This window comes from Salmo salar, chromosome 18, assembly GCF_965601325.2.
Source record: "Salmo salar chromosome 18, fSalSal1, whole genome shotgun sequence".
Lineage (NCBI taxonomy): Eukaryota > Metazoa > Chordata > Actinopteri > Salmoniformes > Salmonidae > Salmo > Salmo salar.
In genome coordinates, this window is record NC_138308.1 from 63,614,411 (window position 1) to 63,628,268 (window position 13,858).

At 40.1% G+C, this 13,858-nt stretch overlaps 1 protein-coding gene across 3 annotated transcripts in view; it reads left to right on the forward strand.

The window, feature by feature from the left end:
* Positions 1–13,858, forward strand: part of LOC106577456 (sodium/potassium/calcium exchanger 2) — a 184,137-nt gene that overhangs the window by 154,923 nt on the left and 15,356 nt on the right. The window lies entirely within an intron of this gene.

The following is a 13,858-nucleotide window of genomic DNA, read 5'->3' on the forward strand; positions in this document are numbered from 1 at the left end:
GTAGCTAGCTAGCAGCAAAAGTTATTAGCTAGTTAGCTAGATAACACGTATCTTAAACCAGATAGCCGGCGTGCTTTAAAATTGTATATCTTTCTGCTTACATTGTAGCTAGGTAACATTAGCTAGCTAACTTTTAGCTATGCAGGCTACCGAGTAAATAACGTCCCGTCCGAGTGACCAATGACAAGTATAACGTTAGCAATAACATTACCTAGGATACGAAGAGAGAAAAAAACCGCCGCAGCTATGGCACAAGTTAGGTAACTAGCTAACTCCGTATATCCAAGGTTGAAACCCAACATACATTCTGGTTTTTTATTATCTCAGCCATATTCAAAATTGAGGCTGATGAAATAGAAATCGCAACCCAACCTCTCTATTGTAGCTAGCTACATTAGCTAGCCAATGTAATCAAATCAATGCTTGTCTAAAGTTACATAGCTATCTACAATAGCATAATGTGGCAATGAATCCTCCGACAGTTTGAGCAAACACACATAGGAGAATGTTAAAGGTACGTCCATATTCCCTTGATCGTTTCTATTAGCTTCTCCTGGCCATATCTCCAATATTATTTGGACAGTTTCATCACAAAATCGTACATGGGAAGGTGTCCAGCAATATCCGAGATGGCTGTGGACTTTTGTTGCATCTAACAGTAAGGTCCTTAGCCTGATACATCCTCAGTTTTCTGCCTGGCAATTGTGTAATTCAAATAACGTATTGAAATGCAAGAGGCATGTGATGACCAGTTACATGAAGTATAACAATATCAAAACATGACAATCTTTCATTCAAGTCTTTATTACAACATTTTTGTAATTGAGTCATCAGCACAATCCATATTAACCTAACTACTGGACCTTCTTAATTACTTACATAGAGCATAATAAGAATAAGAAACAAAAAAGATGATTCACTTTATTTAAAATTATGATGTAATGTAAATTAATCAAACATTGAAGGACTTTGTGAAATGTGTAAGCTGCAAGCGTTTATGCCGGGGCTGGAATGTATTCTACTTGTTTGAAACAGCGATGCTGTCAGTCGAGTCTGGTCAGTTGTCTGACGCTAGCATGGATTTGCACACTTGCCCCATTGGGTATACATGTGGTTCACAACTAGCTTTCCATTTCTTAACAAAGCAATTGATTTTCTTGGCTATGGTTTGTGTTGTGGTCTTGGCTGTTCTTAGTCGAGGAAATGTAGTGTAGCTAACTGCAGTGTTTTTCCTGTCTGAAATCTGGCTACCTCATCTTACCGTAGCTTGGTCTATGCAAAGCAAATGAATGTGAGCAGCGTGGCAGTGTGGCAGTTTCCCGAAGTTTGGTGGTTTTTACACTTAACCTAAATAACGTTAACTATCTATGTTTTGTGTAAAAAACATATGATATATTGTAATATTATACACATTATACACATTAGTTAACGTCTTCCTTGTGGCTCAGTTGGTAGAGCATGGTGTTTGCAACGCCAGGGTTGTGGGTTTGATTCCCATGGGGGGCCAGTAAAAAATAAATAAAAATGCATGAAATTAAATGTATGCATTCACTACTGTAAGTCGCTCTGGATAATAGCTTCTGCTAAATGACTAAAATGTAAAATGTAAAAACGTTATTCTTACGTTAGCTAACGATACCTATCTAGCTAAAGTTAACTGGCTATCATAGCAGCAAAATATACCAAGCTAGCTTTCCTTGCTTGTTGGTTAGATACCTACTCAATGTTAGCACTCATCTGACTGGTATAACATTACGTTAGTTAACTAGCTTGGTAACTATAGTAGCTAATCAAAACAAAATCACATTCATTGGCAAGCTACCTTTATTTGCCTGGTTGTTAGCTAGATAGCTTTCAGCTGACTGGTGTTAGCTAGGTACAAAAGGTTAACTGTTGGACTTTGTACGAGCAAGCTAACTTTAACTAGGTCACGTTAGCTAGCTACATAGCTAATCAATATATCTGCTTGCATTGATTGATTAACATAATCAAATGTTTTTTTTTAAAGAAAAGCACATTTTTTGTCCATTAAAATAACATAAAATTGATCAGAAATACAGTGTAGACATTGTTAATGTTGGAAATTACTATTGTAGCTGGAAACGGCTGATTTTTAATGGAATATCTACATAGACGTACAGAGGCCCATTATCAGCAACCATCACTCCTGTGTTCCAATGGCACGTTGTGTTAGCTAATCCAAGTTTATCATTTTAAAAGGCTAATTGATCATTAGAAAACCCTTTTGCAATTATGTTAGCACAGCTACAACTACACAGCTACAACAGAACAGCTACAACAGAAAACTTTTGTTCTGATTAAAGAAGCAATAAAACTGGCCTTCTTTAGACTAGTTGAGTATCTGGAGCATCAGCATTTGTAGGTTCGATTACAGGCTCAAAATGGCCAGAAACAAATAACTTTCTTCTGAAACTCATCAGTCTATTCTTGTTCTGAGAAAATTTGGCTATTCCATGCGAGAAATTGAGAAGAAACTGAAGATCTCGTACAACGCTGTGTTCTACTCCCTTCACAGAACAGTGCAAACTGGCACTGACCAGAATAGAAAGAGGAGTGGGAGGCCCCGTTGCACAACTGAGCAAGAGGACAAGTACATTAGTGTCCAGTTTGAGAAACAGACACCGCACAAGTCCTCAACTGGCAGCTTCATTAAATAGTACCCGCAAAACACCAGTCTCAACGTCATCAGTGAAGATTTCGACTCCGGGATGCTGGCCTTCTAGGCAGAGTTCCTTTGTCCAGTGAATGTGTTCTTTTGCCCATCTTAATCGTTTCTTTTTATTGGCCAGTCTGAGATAAGGCCTTTGAGATAAGGCTGAGATAAAGCTTTTTTCTTTGTTAGCACAGCACTTACACATATGACTGATGATTGGCTGAGAGAAATTGATGATAAAAAGATTGTGGGGTCTGTTTTGTTAGACTTCAGTACGGCTTTTGACATTATCGATCATAGTCTGCTGCTGGAAAAACATGTGTTATGGCTTTAAACCCCCTGCTAAATTATGGATAAAGAGTTACCTGTCTAACCGAACACAGAAGGTGTTATTTATTGGAAGCCTTTCCAACATAATCCAAGGCAGCAGCTACTCTTCCTGGGGCCCAGCAAAATTAAGGCAGTTACACCATTTTTAAAACCTTACTGTCACAACTTCCGCCAAAGTCGGTTCCTCTCCTTGTTCGGGTGGCGTTCCGCGGTCGACGTCACCGGTCTTCTAGCCATCGCCAATCCACCTTTCATTTTCCATTTGTTTTGTCTTGTTTTCCCACACACCTGGTTTACATTTCCCTCATTACTTATTGTGTATTTAACCCTCTGTTCCCCCCATGTCTGTATGTGAAATTGTTTGTTGGAAGTGCTTCTGCACATTTTGACTGGTGCGCGACGGGTTTTGTACCCATATTTGTATTTCTAGATGCCGTTGGTTTTGATAATTAAACAGCTCCGGTTATTACCCAGTTCTGCTGTCCTGCGTCTGACTTCCCTGCCACCAGTTACACACCCCTTACACTTACAATACTAAACTAGGGCCTGTAGGACCTGACATGTTGATAGTGCTGTTTAGAAGGCAGACTTCTCCCCATCTTAGCTACTGTTGTATCAATATGTTTTGACCATGACAGTTTACAATCCAAGGTTACGCCAAGCAGTTTAGTCACCTCAACATGCTAAATTTAGACATTATTCATTATTCATTAATGGGGATCCATGATAAATACAAATTCAAACCTCAGCTTGAATACCACCACCATGTAAGCAGATGTGTTGTTGCTGAGCAACAGACTCAGTGTTAGAACTCTGCACTTCAGGAAAAAAAGATGTTAGCATTGTCAGAAATGCTAGAAAAAGGTAGCACATCGTTGGTTCTTAATAGACAGAAATGAGCACATGAGAGTGAAACGGTTGACCCTACAAACTTATTCAGTCCGAAAGGTGGCAAGTCTAATGGCCCCTTTATGAACGCTGTAGTCTCGTTCTTATCCAACGCCTAGATATTGAGCTACTTCTGGCCAAGAATCTTAAATTTTTTTCCCTAATGCTGTTTAAAATCCAGTATGTGGTTCTCGGTAAGGAACGGACAGCTCATGACAAGAGGCAGGGAGTGTGTTGTGTACCTCCAGTCAAGTTGATTTGCACATTTTCATCAATATTGGTGTCATATTGGCTTAGATATGATGTTAGGGAGATTTTCATTTGAGCTGTGGGTACGATAATGTGGGGACGATAATGGATGAATGCCTTTGAGAGAAAGAATCCCACACTGGGAGCTGTACTTCAGCATAGTGAGAAGAGAAGTTCTGTGGGATTGCTGCAAAGGTGGAAATGACCTCAGAGCGGGTCATTACTGTTGGTAATCTCCCAGCATGCCTGTGAGTGTATCCCTCCATCCTTAGCCATACCTGCCAAAGGCCCACTCCCTCCGCTGTGTCTGCAATTATACCCCTCTCTCTCCCGCTGCCCACCACCTCAGGATGCGCGAAACTCAAACACACTCACAACAGTAGCACCGGCACGAGCAAGGAGACTTTCCTTGCTTCACTATGCCGTGCCAGGTAGGCAGATGGCACAGCATGCTACCAGAGTGATCAGGCGCTCCCTCAAAGTGGCAAAGAGGAAGGGAAACAGCCTCACTGGCAAGACCAGATTAAATGGCATTATGACCCATCCCATGGTGAATCCATCCTGTACATCAAGGACAATTTGGTGTGTTCAAGCAGAGCCAATGAATTTCAGTTGCAGTTATTTTTTTAAATGCTGTAAATAACTAACATTCACTCATCAAGATGTAATACCCTTTATTACCATCACCACTCTGTTATAACTATTTTTTTTGTCATTTTCTTATTCCATTTTTTTCTTCTTCTTCTTCTATCTATCTATATATATATATATATATATATATATATATATATATATATATATATATATATATATATATATATATATATATATATTATATTAAAACATACAATCTACTTGCAGTGAAGCCGCTCAACATCTACATCACATTCAGTTATCTAACAGACTCCCATCCAGAGCGACCCACAGAAAAAAACACGGTCATCGCCCTGCTCAAGGGCATGTCGACAGATCTCCCACAATGTCAAAAACGGGGATTCAAACCAGCGACCGGTCGCCCCCCCCCCCCCCCCCCCCCACAGTTCCCCAAGAGCTGCCCCTCAACCATCCGAGATGCCTCCCCCCTGAGTAAAATAAAATAATTCCGTTCCCCATCCCCAAGACCCCTGTCCCCAAGCCCCAAAGCACCAACAACCAACAAAATTAACACAATTTAAAAAAAGAAAGACAAAGGAAAACAAAAGGCATCAAGGACAACAAAAATCATAACAGCAAGGCCAACTGAATATGTTTGAGTGCATGTATGGCATTAGTGTATGTGCACGTGTGTACATTTGAATGAGAGTGTGTGTATATGCATGTGTACAAACACCTGCACTGCATCAGCCTCAGGCAAACAGGCACTAGCTGTAACAACACTGCCCCTCAGTGTCATTCAAACTTACTTGTTATTTTTAGACCTTTTTTTCTTCTTTTATCTTTGATCGTCATTCTATCCCTTGCCCAGCAACTGTTATAACTCTTGTTTCTACAAACGTTTACCAAAACATAGATACCAAAGTTAGATATCATACCTCCAAAATCTTTAACAAATTGAGCTGTATTACTCACAAAGGATATGTGTAACGTGGTGCGTACTGGCGGCAGAGAAGTCAGGCGCAGGAGAGCGAAAACTGATTTACAATGGTGTTGTTTAATACCCATAAAAACCACCGTAGACAGAACAATATAATAATGGGTCAAACAAAACCCGGTAACCCCCAGCAAAATGTGCACAAGCACTACAAGAAAACAATTCCGGACAAGGACATGGGGGGAACAGAGGGCTAAATATACAACATGTAATTGATGGAATTGAAACCAGGTGTGAGGGAAGACGAGACAAAACCAATGGAAAATGAAAGGTGAATCGGCGATGGCTAGAAGGCCGGTGACGTCGACCGCCGCCCAAACCAGGAGAGGGACCGACTTCGGCGGAAGTCGTGACAATATGTCATGTTTTTGTTTACATTGGGATTAATTCTTAATGAATCTTAGAGGCAATCTACAAATGGTACATCCATTTTAGACTTTTAAATTAATTATACATACCCATTGATTCTTGAAGAATATAACTTATTCTTTTGAGCTTACTTTTTTGTATTTGTATTTATTAGGGATCCCCATTAGCTGCTGCCTCTTCCTGGGGTCCAAACACATTAAGGCACTTACATCACACGTAAAACAAAATATAAAACATTACATCATATAACATTATTACACCACTAAATACTGTATCTACAATACGAAATGTATAATACCACCATAAAGCAATATTACAATGTATGTGTGTGTAGAGTGTCTGTGCTAGTGTGTGTTTGTGTATTCATGTGTCTGTGTCTGTACCTGTGTGTGTGTGTGTGTGTGTGTGTGTGTGTGTGTCACTTCACAGTCCCCGCTATTCCATAAGGTGTATTTTTGTGTTTTTTAAAATCTGATTCTACTGCTTGCATCGGTTACCTGATGTGGAATAGAGTTCCATGTAGTCATGGCTCTATGTAGTACTGTGCGCCTCCCATAGTCTGTTCCGGACTTGGGGATTGTGAAAAGACCTCTGGTGGCATGTCTTGTGAGGTATGGATGGGTGACATTTTGATCTCATCGATGGTCAGTCCTTCCATCCATAGCTCTGTCTATGAATTTGAGAGTGGTTACATTTCTCCAGACCCATCCCGCAGCTGTTTACCAAAATGGTTCACACTTTGCTGTTGTTTGAATTGCATATTACCCTGTCAAATGAGCTGTATTACTCACAAAGGATATGTCATGTTTTTGTTAACATTGGGATTAATTATTGATTAATCTTAAAAGGGCAATATACATATTGGACATATTTAAAGTTGTTAAGCAAAATCAGCTTCACTTCGGATATTATAATCATCTACAGATATCTTTGCCATCACTGGAAAAACATTACTCGTCCTTCCCCATTCCACAACCCACCAGTCACACTGAAAAATGCTCTGGGTAACAAAAGGGTCCCCTTGATTTTCAGCATACAGTAAACTGGTTTTTAGACATTTTAGACAGTATACACTACCGTTCAAAAGTTTGGGGTCACTTAGAAATATCCTTGTTTTTGGAAGAAAATTAAAAAAATTTACCATTAAAATAACATCAAATTGATTAGAAATACAGTGTAGACATTGTTAATGTTGTAAATTACTATTGTAGCTGGAAACGGCTGATTGTTTTAAGGAATATCTACATAGGCGTACAGAGGCCCATTATCAGCAACCATCACTCCTGTGTTCCAATGGCACGTTGTGTTAGCTAATCCAAGTTCATAATTTTAAAAGGTTAATTGATCATTAGAAAACCCTTTTGCAATTATGTTAGCACAGCTGAAAACTGTTGTTCTGATTAAAGAAGCAATAAAACTGGCCTTCTTTAGACTAGTTGAGTATCTGGAGCATCAGCATTTGTGGGTTCGATTACAGGCTCAAAATGTCCAGAAACAAATAACTTTTTTCTGAAACTCTTCAGTCTATTCTTGTTCTGAGAAATGAAGGCTATTCCATGCGAGAAATTGCCAAGAAACTGAAGATCTCGTATCTGTGTACCACTCCCTTCACAAAAAAGCACAAACTGGCTCTAACCAGAATAGAAAGAGGAGTGGGAGGTCCCGGTGCACAACTGAGCAAGAGGACAAGTACATTAGAGTGTCTAGTTTGAGAAACGGACACCTCACAAGTCCTTAACTAGCAGCTTCATTAAATAGTACCCACAAAACACTAGTCTCAACGTTAACAGTCAAGAGGCGACTGCAGGATACTGGCCTTCTTGGGTATGAGTTTGCCTTTTGGCAAACTCCATGTGGGCTGTCATGTGCCTTTTACTGAGGAGTGGCTTCCGTCTGGCCACCCTACGATAAAGGCCTGATTGATGGAGTGCTGCAGAAGTGGTTGTCCTTCTGGCAGGTTCTCCCATCGCAGCCAAGGAACTGTTGTTCTGTCAGAGTGGTCATTGGGTTCTTGGCACCTCCCTGACCAAGGTCCTTCTTTCCCGGTGGCTCAGTTTGGTCCAACGGCCAGCTCTGGGCAGACTCGGGGTAGTTCCATATTTTTTTCAATTTCCTAGTGATGGAGACCACTGTGCTCTTGGAAACTTTCAACACTCTAGAAATGGTTTTATACCCTTCCCCAGATATATACTGTACCTCATCACAATTCTGTCTCAGAGATCTACGGACCATTCTTTGTTATGGTATAGTTTCTGCTCTGACATGCACTGTCAACTGTGGGACCTTATATAGACAGGTGTGTTTCTTTATGAATAATTTCCAAACAATTGAATTGGCCACAGGTGGACTCCAAGTTCTAGTGACATCTCAAGGATACACCTGAGCTCAATTTGAAGTGTCATAGCCAAGGGGTGTGAATACTTTTGTAAATGAGATATTTCTGTATTTGATTTTCAATTCATTTGCTAACATGTCTAAAAACATGTTTTTACTTTGTCATTATGGGCTATTGTGGGTAGATGGGTGAGAAAAAAAAATCAGGCTGTAACCAATTTTGGGTGAATAAGTAGGGGTATGAATACTTTATGTAAACAATTTAAATCCGACAAATAAAAAATTGCAGCTAGAAAATATCCTGATGAAAAAAATATCCTCTAAATCCAATTTGGCTACGTATGGCAATTGGTTCTGTCACAATGGGTGGCTTGTGGATTCAGAAGAGTCAGGCGCAGGAGACAGAAAGATTCCGTGAATGAATTTAATAAAATATCCACACGGAAAATATGCAAAGGTATGGAGTGCAAGGTGTGCAAAAAGAAACGCACCACCCTTAAAAGAACGTAACCAGGGACGCAGCCCAAAACGAATAGCGTAACTCCAAAATACAGAACCTCATGACAAAACACACCCTGACAAACAAACAATCCCGCACAAACAACAAACCTAACTAACTAGCCTAACTAACTAGCCCCACTAACAACTAACACAAAACAGGTGCGCAACTAACCTAGGCCTAACTAACAGAACGTGAAACATAAATCGATGGCAGCTAGTAGGCCGGCGACGACGACCGCCGAGCGCCGCCCGGGCGAGGAGGGGCGCCACCTTCCGTAGGTGTCGTGACAGGTTCAGGTTCTTTCAATCACATTCATCTCTCTACTCCAAATACATTGAGGAACCATAAAAACTTTGTCATTTGCAATGGATAAAAAATATATAATTAATCAAAAATAGAGTTCCTGTTGAGGTGAAGAAAAAAATGACTAAGTGGTGGTGAGTTAAAACAATCAGAAATACTATTAGCATCCCCAAATGGGCACTTTTATACATCCACGTGTAGGTACTTCCACGCGTGTTCAGGCGTGCGCATGCTTACTCGACATTAACAGGACAGAGAAATCAGACACATGCTCACACAGACAGCTCCAAACAGAAGACAATTAATGAATTTACAAAACTCGTAAATGGCATGAAATTAACCCAAACTTGTTTCTCACAATTGTAGCATAGGTTGAAAAATGACTGCAATAATATATTGAATGCATTAACTGAAATTACCGTAACCAAACATTGTAGATTAGAAATGATGGGGAATAACGGTTAATTTACAAGTAATTGATCATTACTAACAATCAAAGGGGAAACAATTCACATAATGAAACAATGAATGTGCACAAACTGGCGAGGGAGAAATTCTGAAAAGACGCACATAGTGCTTCACCACACACCCCTCCCTTCTTCTCTCAACATTTTAAATGATACTCAAGACACATTATCTTCACACATAGGGTGTACTCTCACTTACGTGGTCAGGTCCAAAGCGGTAGTCATTTATGGAAAACAAATGCAATTTCGAAACTAAGACATTTTCACTTATTTTATCGATTTTATCTAATTGCTTGGCGTGCCAAGTCAAATACCATCGAGGGCCAGCCTTGTTAACCATGCCATATATTGCCATTGCCTGAACTAGATTGTAGATCTAAAGAAATTATACCAACTAAACTAGTCTATACATTACCAGAGCTGGGTAGTGTGGCTGTGCGATCTAAGGCGCTGGATTAAGGCTCCAGTCTATACGGAGCCGTGTGTTCAAATCCCACCGCTGCGATCTTCAGTGGCGGCAGGTAGCCTAGTGGTTAGAGCGTTGGCCCAATCGAAAGGTTGCTGGATTGAATCCCTGAGTTGACGAGGTAAAAATCTGTCATTCTGTTCGTTCGTAACCCTCTGTTCCCCAGTGCCGAAGACGTGGATGTTGATTATTGAAGCCCCCTGCACCTCTCTGACTTGGTATCCCCCTTTCACCCCCTCAAAGTACTCACACCCCCTGCATTTTATTTTATTTTTTCTTGTGTTACAGCCTGAATTAAAAAAAATGTTATTGAGATTTTGTGTCACTGGCAGACACACAATACCCTATAATTACAAATGAAAAGCTGAAATGTCTGAAGTCAATAAGTATTCAACCCCTTGTTATGGCAAGCCTAAATAAGTTCAGGAGTAAAAATGTGCTTAAAACCTGTTGGGGATAGGGGGCAGTATTTGCACAGCCGGATAAAAAACGTACCCGATTTAATCTGGTTACTACTCCTGCCCAGTAACTAGAATATGCATATAATTGTTTGATTTGGATAGAAAACACCCTAAAGTTTCTAAAACTGTTTGAATGGTGTCTGTGAGTATAACAGAACTCATTTGGCAGGCCAAAACCTGAGAAGATTCCAAACAGGAAGTGCTCTCTCTGACCATTTCATGGCCTTCTTGATCATCTCTAACCAAAACAGGGGATCTCTGGCATGACGTGACATTTTCTAACGCTCCCATAGGCTCTCAGAAGGCGCCAGAAAGCTGAATGGTGGCTTTGCAGGCCCTGGCTGAAAAACATTAGCGCATTTTGTAAGTGGTCGATCTGAGAACAATGAGACTGGAGGCGCGTGCACGAGTCGACTCCATGTTTACTTTCTCTCTCTTTGAACAAAAACAACCACTCCCGGTCGGAATATTATCACTTTTTTTACGAGAAAAATAGCATAAAAATGTATTTTAAACAGCGGTTGACATGCTTCGAAGTACGGTAATGGAATATTTAGAATTTTTTGTCACGAAACGCGTCGGGCGCGTCACCCTTCTTTACCCATCGGATAGTGTCTTGAACGCACTAACAAAACGCCGCTATTTGGATATAACTATGGATTATTTGGGACCAAACCAACATTTGTTATTGAAGTAGAAGTCCTGGGAGTGCATTCTGACGAAGACAGCAAAGGTAATCAAACTTTTCTAATAGTAAATCGGAGTTTGGTGAGTACCACACTTGGTGGGTGTCAAAATAGCTAGCCTGTGATGGCCGGGCTATCTACTCAGAATTTTGCAAAATGTGCTTTCACCGAAGAGCTATTTTAAAATTGGACATAGCGAGTGCATACAGGAGTTCTGTATCTATAATTCTTAAAATAATTGTTATGTTTTTTGTGAACGTTTATCGTGAGTAATTTAGTAAATTCACCGGAAGTGTTCAGTGGGAATGATAGTCACATGCTAGTCACATGCTAATGTAAAAAGCTGGTTTTTGATATAAATATGAACTTGATTGAACAAAACATGCATGTATTGTATAACATAATGTCCTAGGTGTGTCATCTGATGAAGCTCATCAAAGGTTAGTGCTGCATTTAGCTGTGGTTTGGGTTTATGTGACATTATATGCTAGCTTGAAAAATGGGTGTCTGATTATTTCTGGCTGGGTACTCTGCTGACATAATCTAATGTTTTGCTTTCGTTGTAAAGCCTTTTTGAAATCGGACAGTGTGGTTAGATTAACGAGAGTCTTGTCTTTAAAATGGTGTAAAATAGTCATATGTTTGAGAAATTGAAGTAATAGCATTTCTAAGGTATTTGAATATCGCGCCACGGGATTACACTGGCTGTTGAGTAGGTGGGACGCAAGCGTCCCACCTAGCCCATAGAGGTTAATAAGTCACATACGTTGCATGCACTCACTCTGTGTGTAATAAGAGTGTTTAATATGATTTTTGAGTGACTACTTCATCTCTGTGCCCCACACATTCAATTATCTGTAAGGTCCCTCAGTTGAGCAGTGAATTTCAATCACAGATTCAACCACAAGGACCAGGGATGTTTTCCAATGCCTCACAAAGAAGGTAGACAGGTAAAAAAAGCAGACATTGAATACCCCTTTGAGCATGGTGAAGTTATTAATTACACTTTGGATGGTGTATCAATACACCCAGTCACTACAAAGATACAGGTATCCTTCTTAACTCAGTTGCCGGAGAGGAAGGAAACCGCTCAGGGATTTCAACATCAAGCCAATAATTACAGAGTTTAATGGCTGTGATAGGAGAAAACTGAGGATGGATCATCAGCATTGTAGTTACTCCACAATACGGAGGTTCACCTTCCAGCAGGACAATGACCCTAAGCATACTGCTAAAGCCACACTCGAGTGGTTTAAGGGGAACCATTTAAATGTCTTGGAATGGCCTAGTCAAAGCCCAGACCTCAATCCAATTTAGAATCTGTGGTATGATTTAAAGATTGCTGTACACCAGCGGAAACCATCCAACTTGAAGGACCTGGAGCAGTTTTGCCTTGAAGAATGGGCAAAAATCCCAGTGGCTAGATGCGCCAAGCTTATAGAGACATACCCCAAGAGACTTGCAGCTGTAATTGCTGCAAAAGGTGGCTCTACAAAGTATTGACTTTGAGGGGGTTGAATAATTATGCACGCTCGCGTTTTCAGTATTTTTTTGTCTTATTTCTTGTTTGTTTCACAATAAAAAATGTTTTGCATCTTTAAAGTGGTTGGCATGTTGAGTAAATCAAATTATATAACCCCCCCAAAATCCATTTGAATTCCAGGTTGTAAGGCAACAAAATAGGAAAACTGTCAAAGGAGTGAATACCACTGTATGTAAATGTGTTATTTCTGTATTTAATTTTCAGTATATTCGTAACATTTCTAAAAACATGTTTTCATGTTATCATTGTGTGGTATTGTCTGTAGATGGGTGAGATTTTTTTGTTGCTTTAATCCATTTTGAATTCAGGTTGTAACACAACAAAATATGGAATCATTCAAGGAGTATGAATACTTTTTGAAGGTAATGTAGATCTGTGTTTCTCCTCCTACCTCTCTAATAGGAAGCAATACATCAATATTGGATAGTCCAGGTTGGAGGAGTCTGCAGTCACAGGGGTCAGTGTTGAGCCCTATCCTGTTTTTAATTGACATGCTCCCTCTCGGCCAAATCCTCAGATTATAACATCAACTTCACCTGCTACGCTGACGATACCCAGATTTATATTAACACCAAACCGGACATTCAGCAGCTAGCAAAACTCAGCAGCTGCATAGAAGATATCAGGGCATGGATGAAAGAGAACTTCCTCCAGTTGAACAGTAACAACACTAAGGCTCTGCTTATTGGGACACCCAAGCAGGTCATCAGTGGTGGAAACATCTAACCTACAATCAATGGCCAAGCCTTCCACCTGTCCTCTGTCATCTCCAACCTGGGAGTCAAGTTTGATCCTTCTCTGTTCTTCGATGCCCACATAAAACAAATATGTAAAACATAATTTTTCCATCTTAAAAACATGACTAGATGTTGTCAAGATCTTTGCAGATAAACCAAAAATACCAAATGTCATTGCGCAGGTTCTTAAGCTTGTTTCACATGTTTTAGCTAGAGCAAATCATGCCTTTGATGGTGTGATTGATACCACTCTGGCAC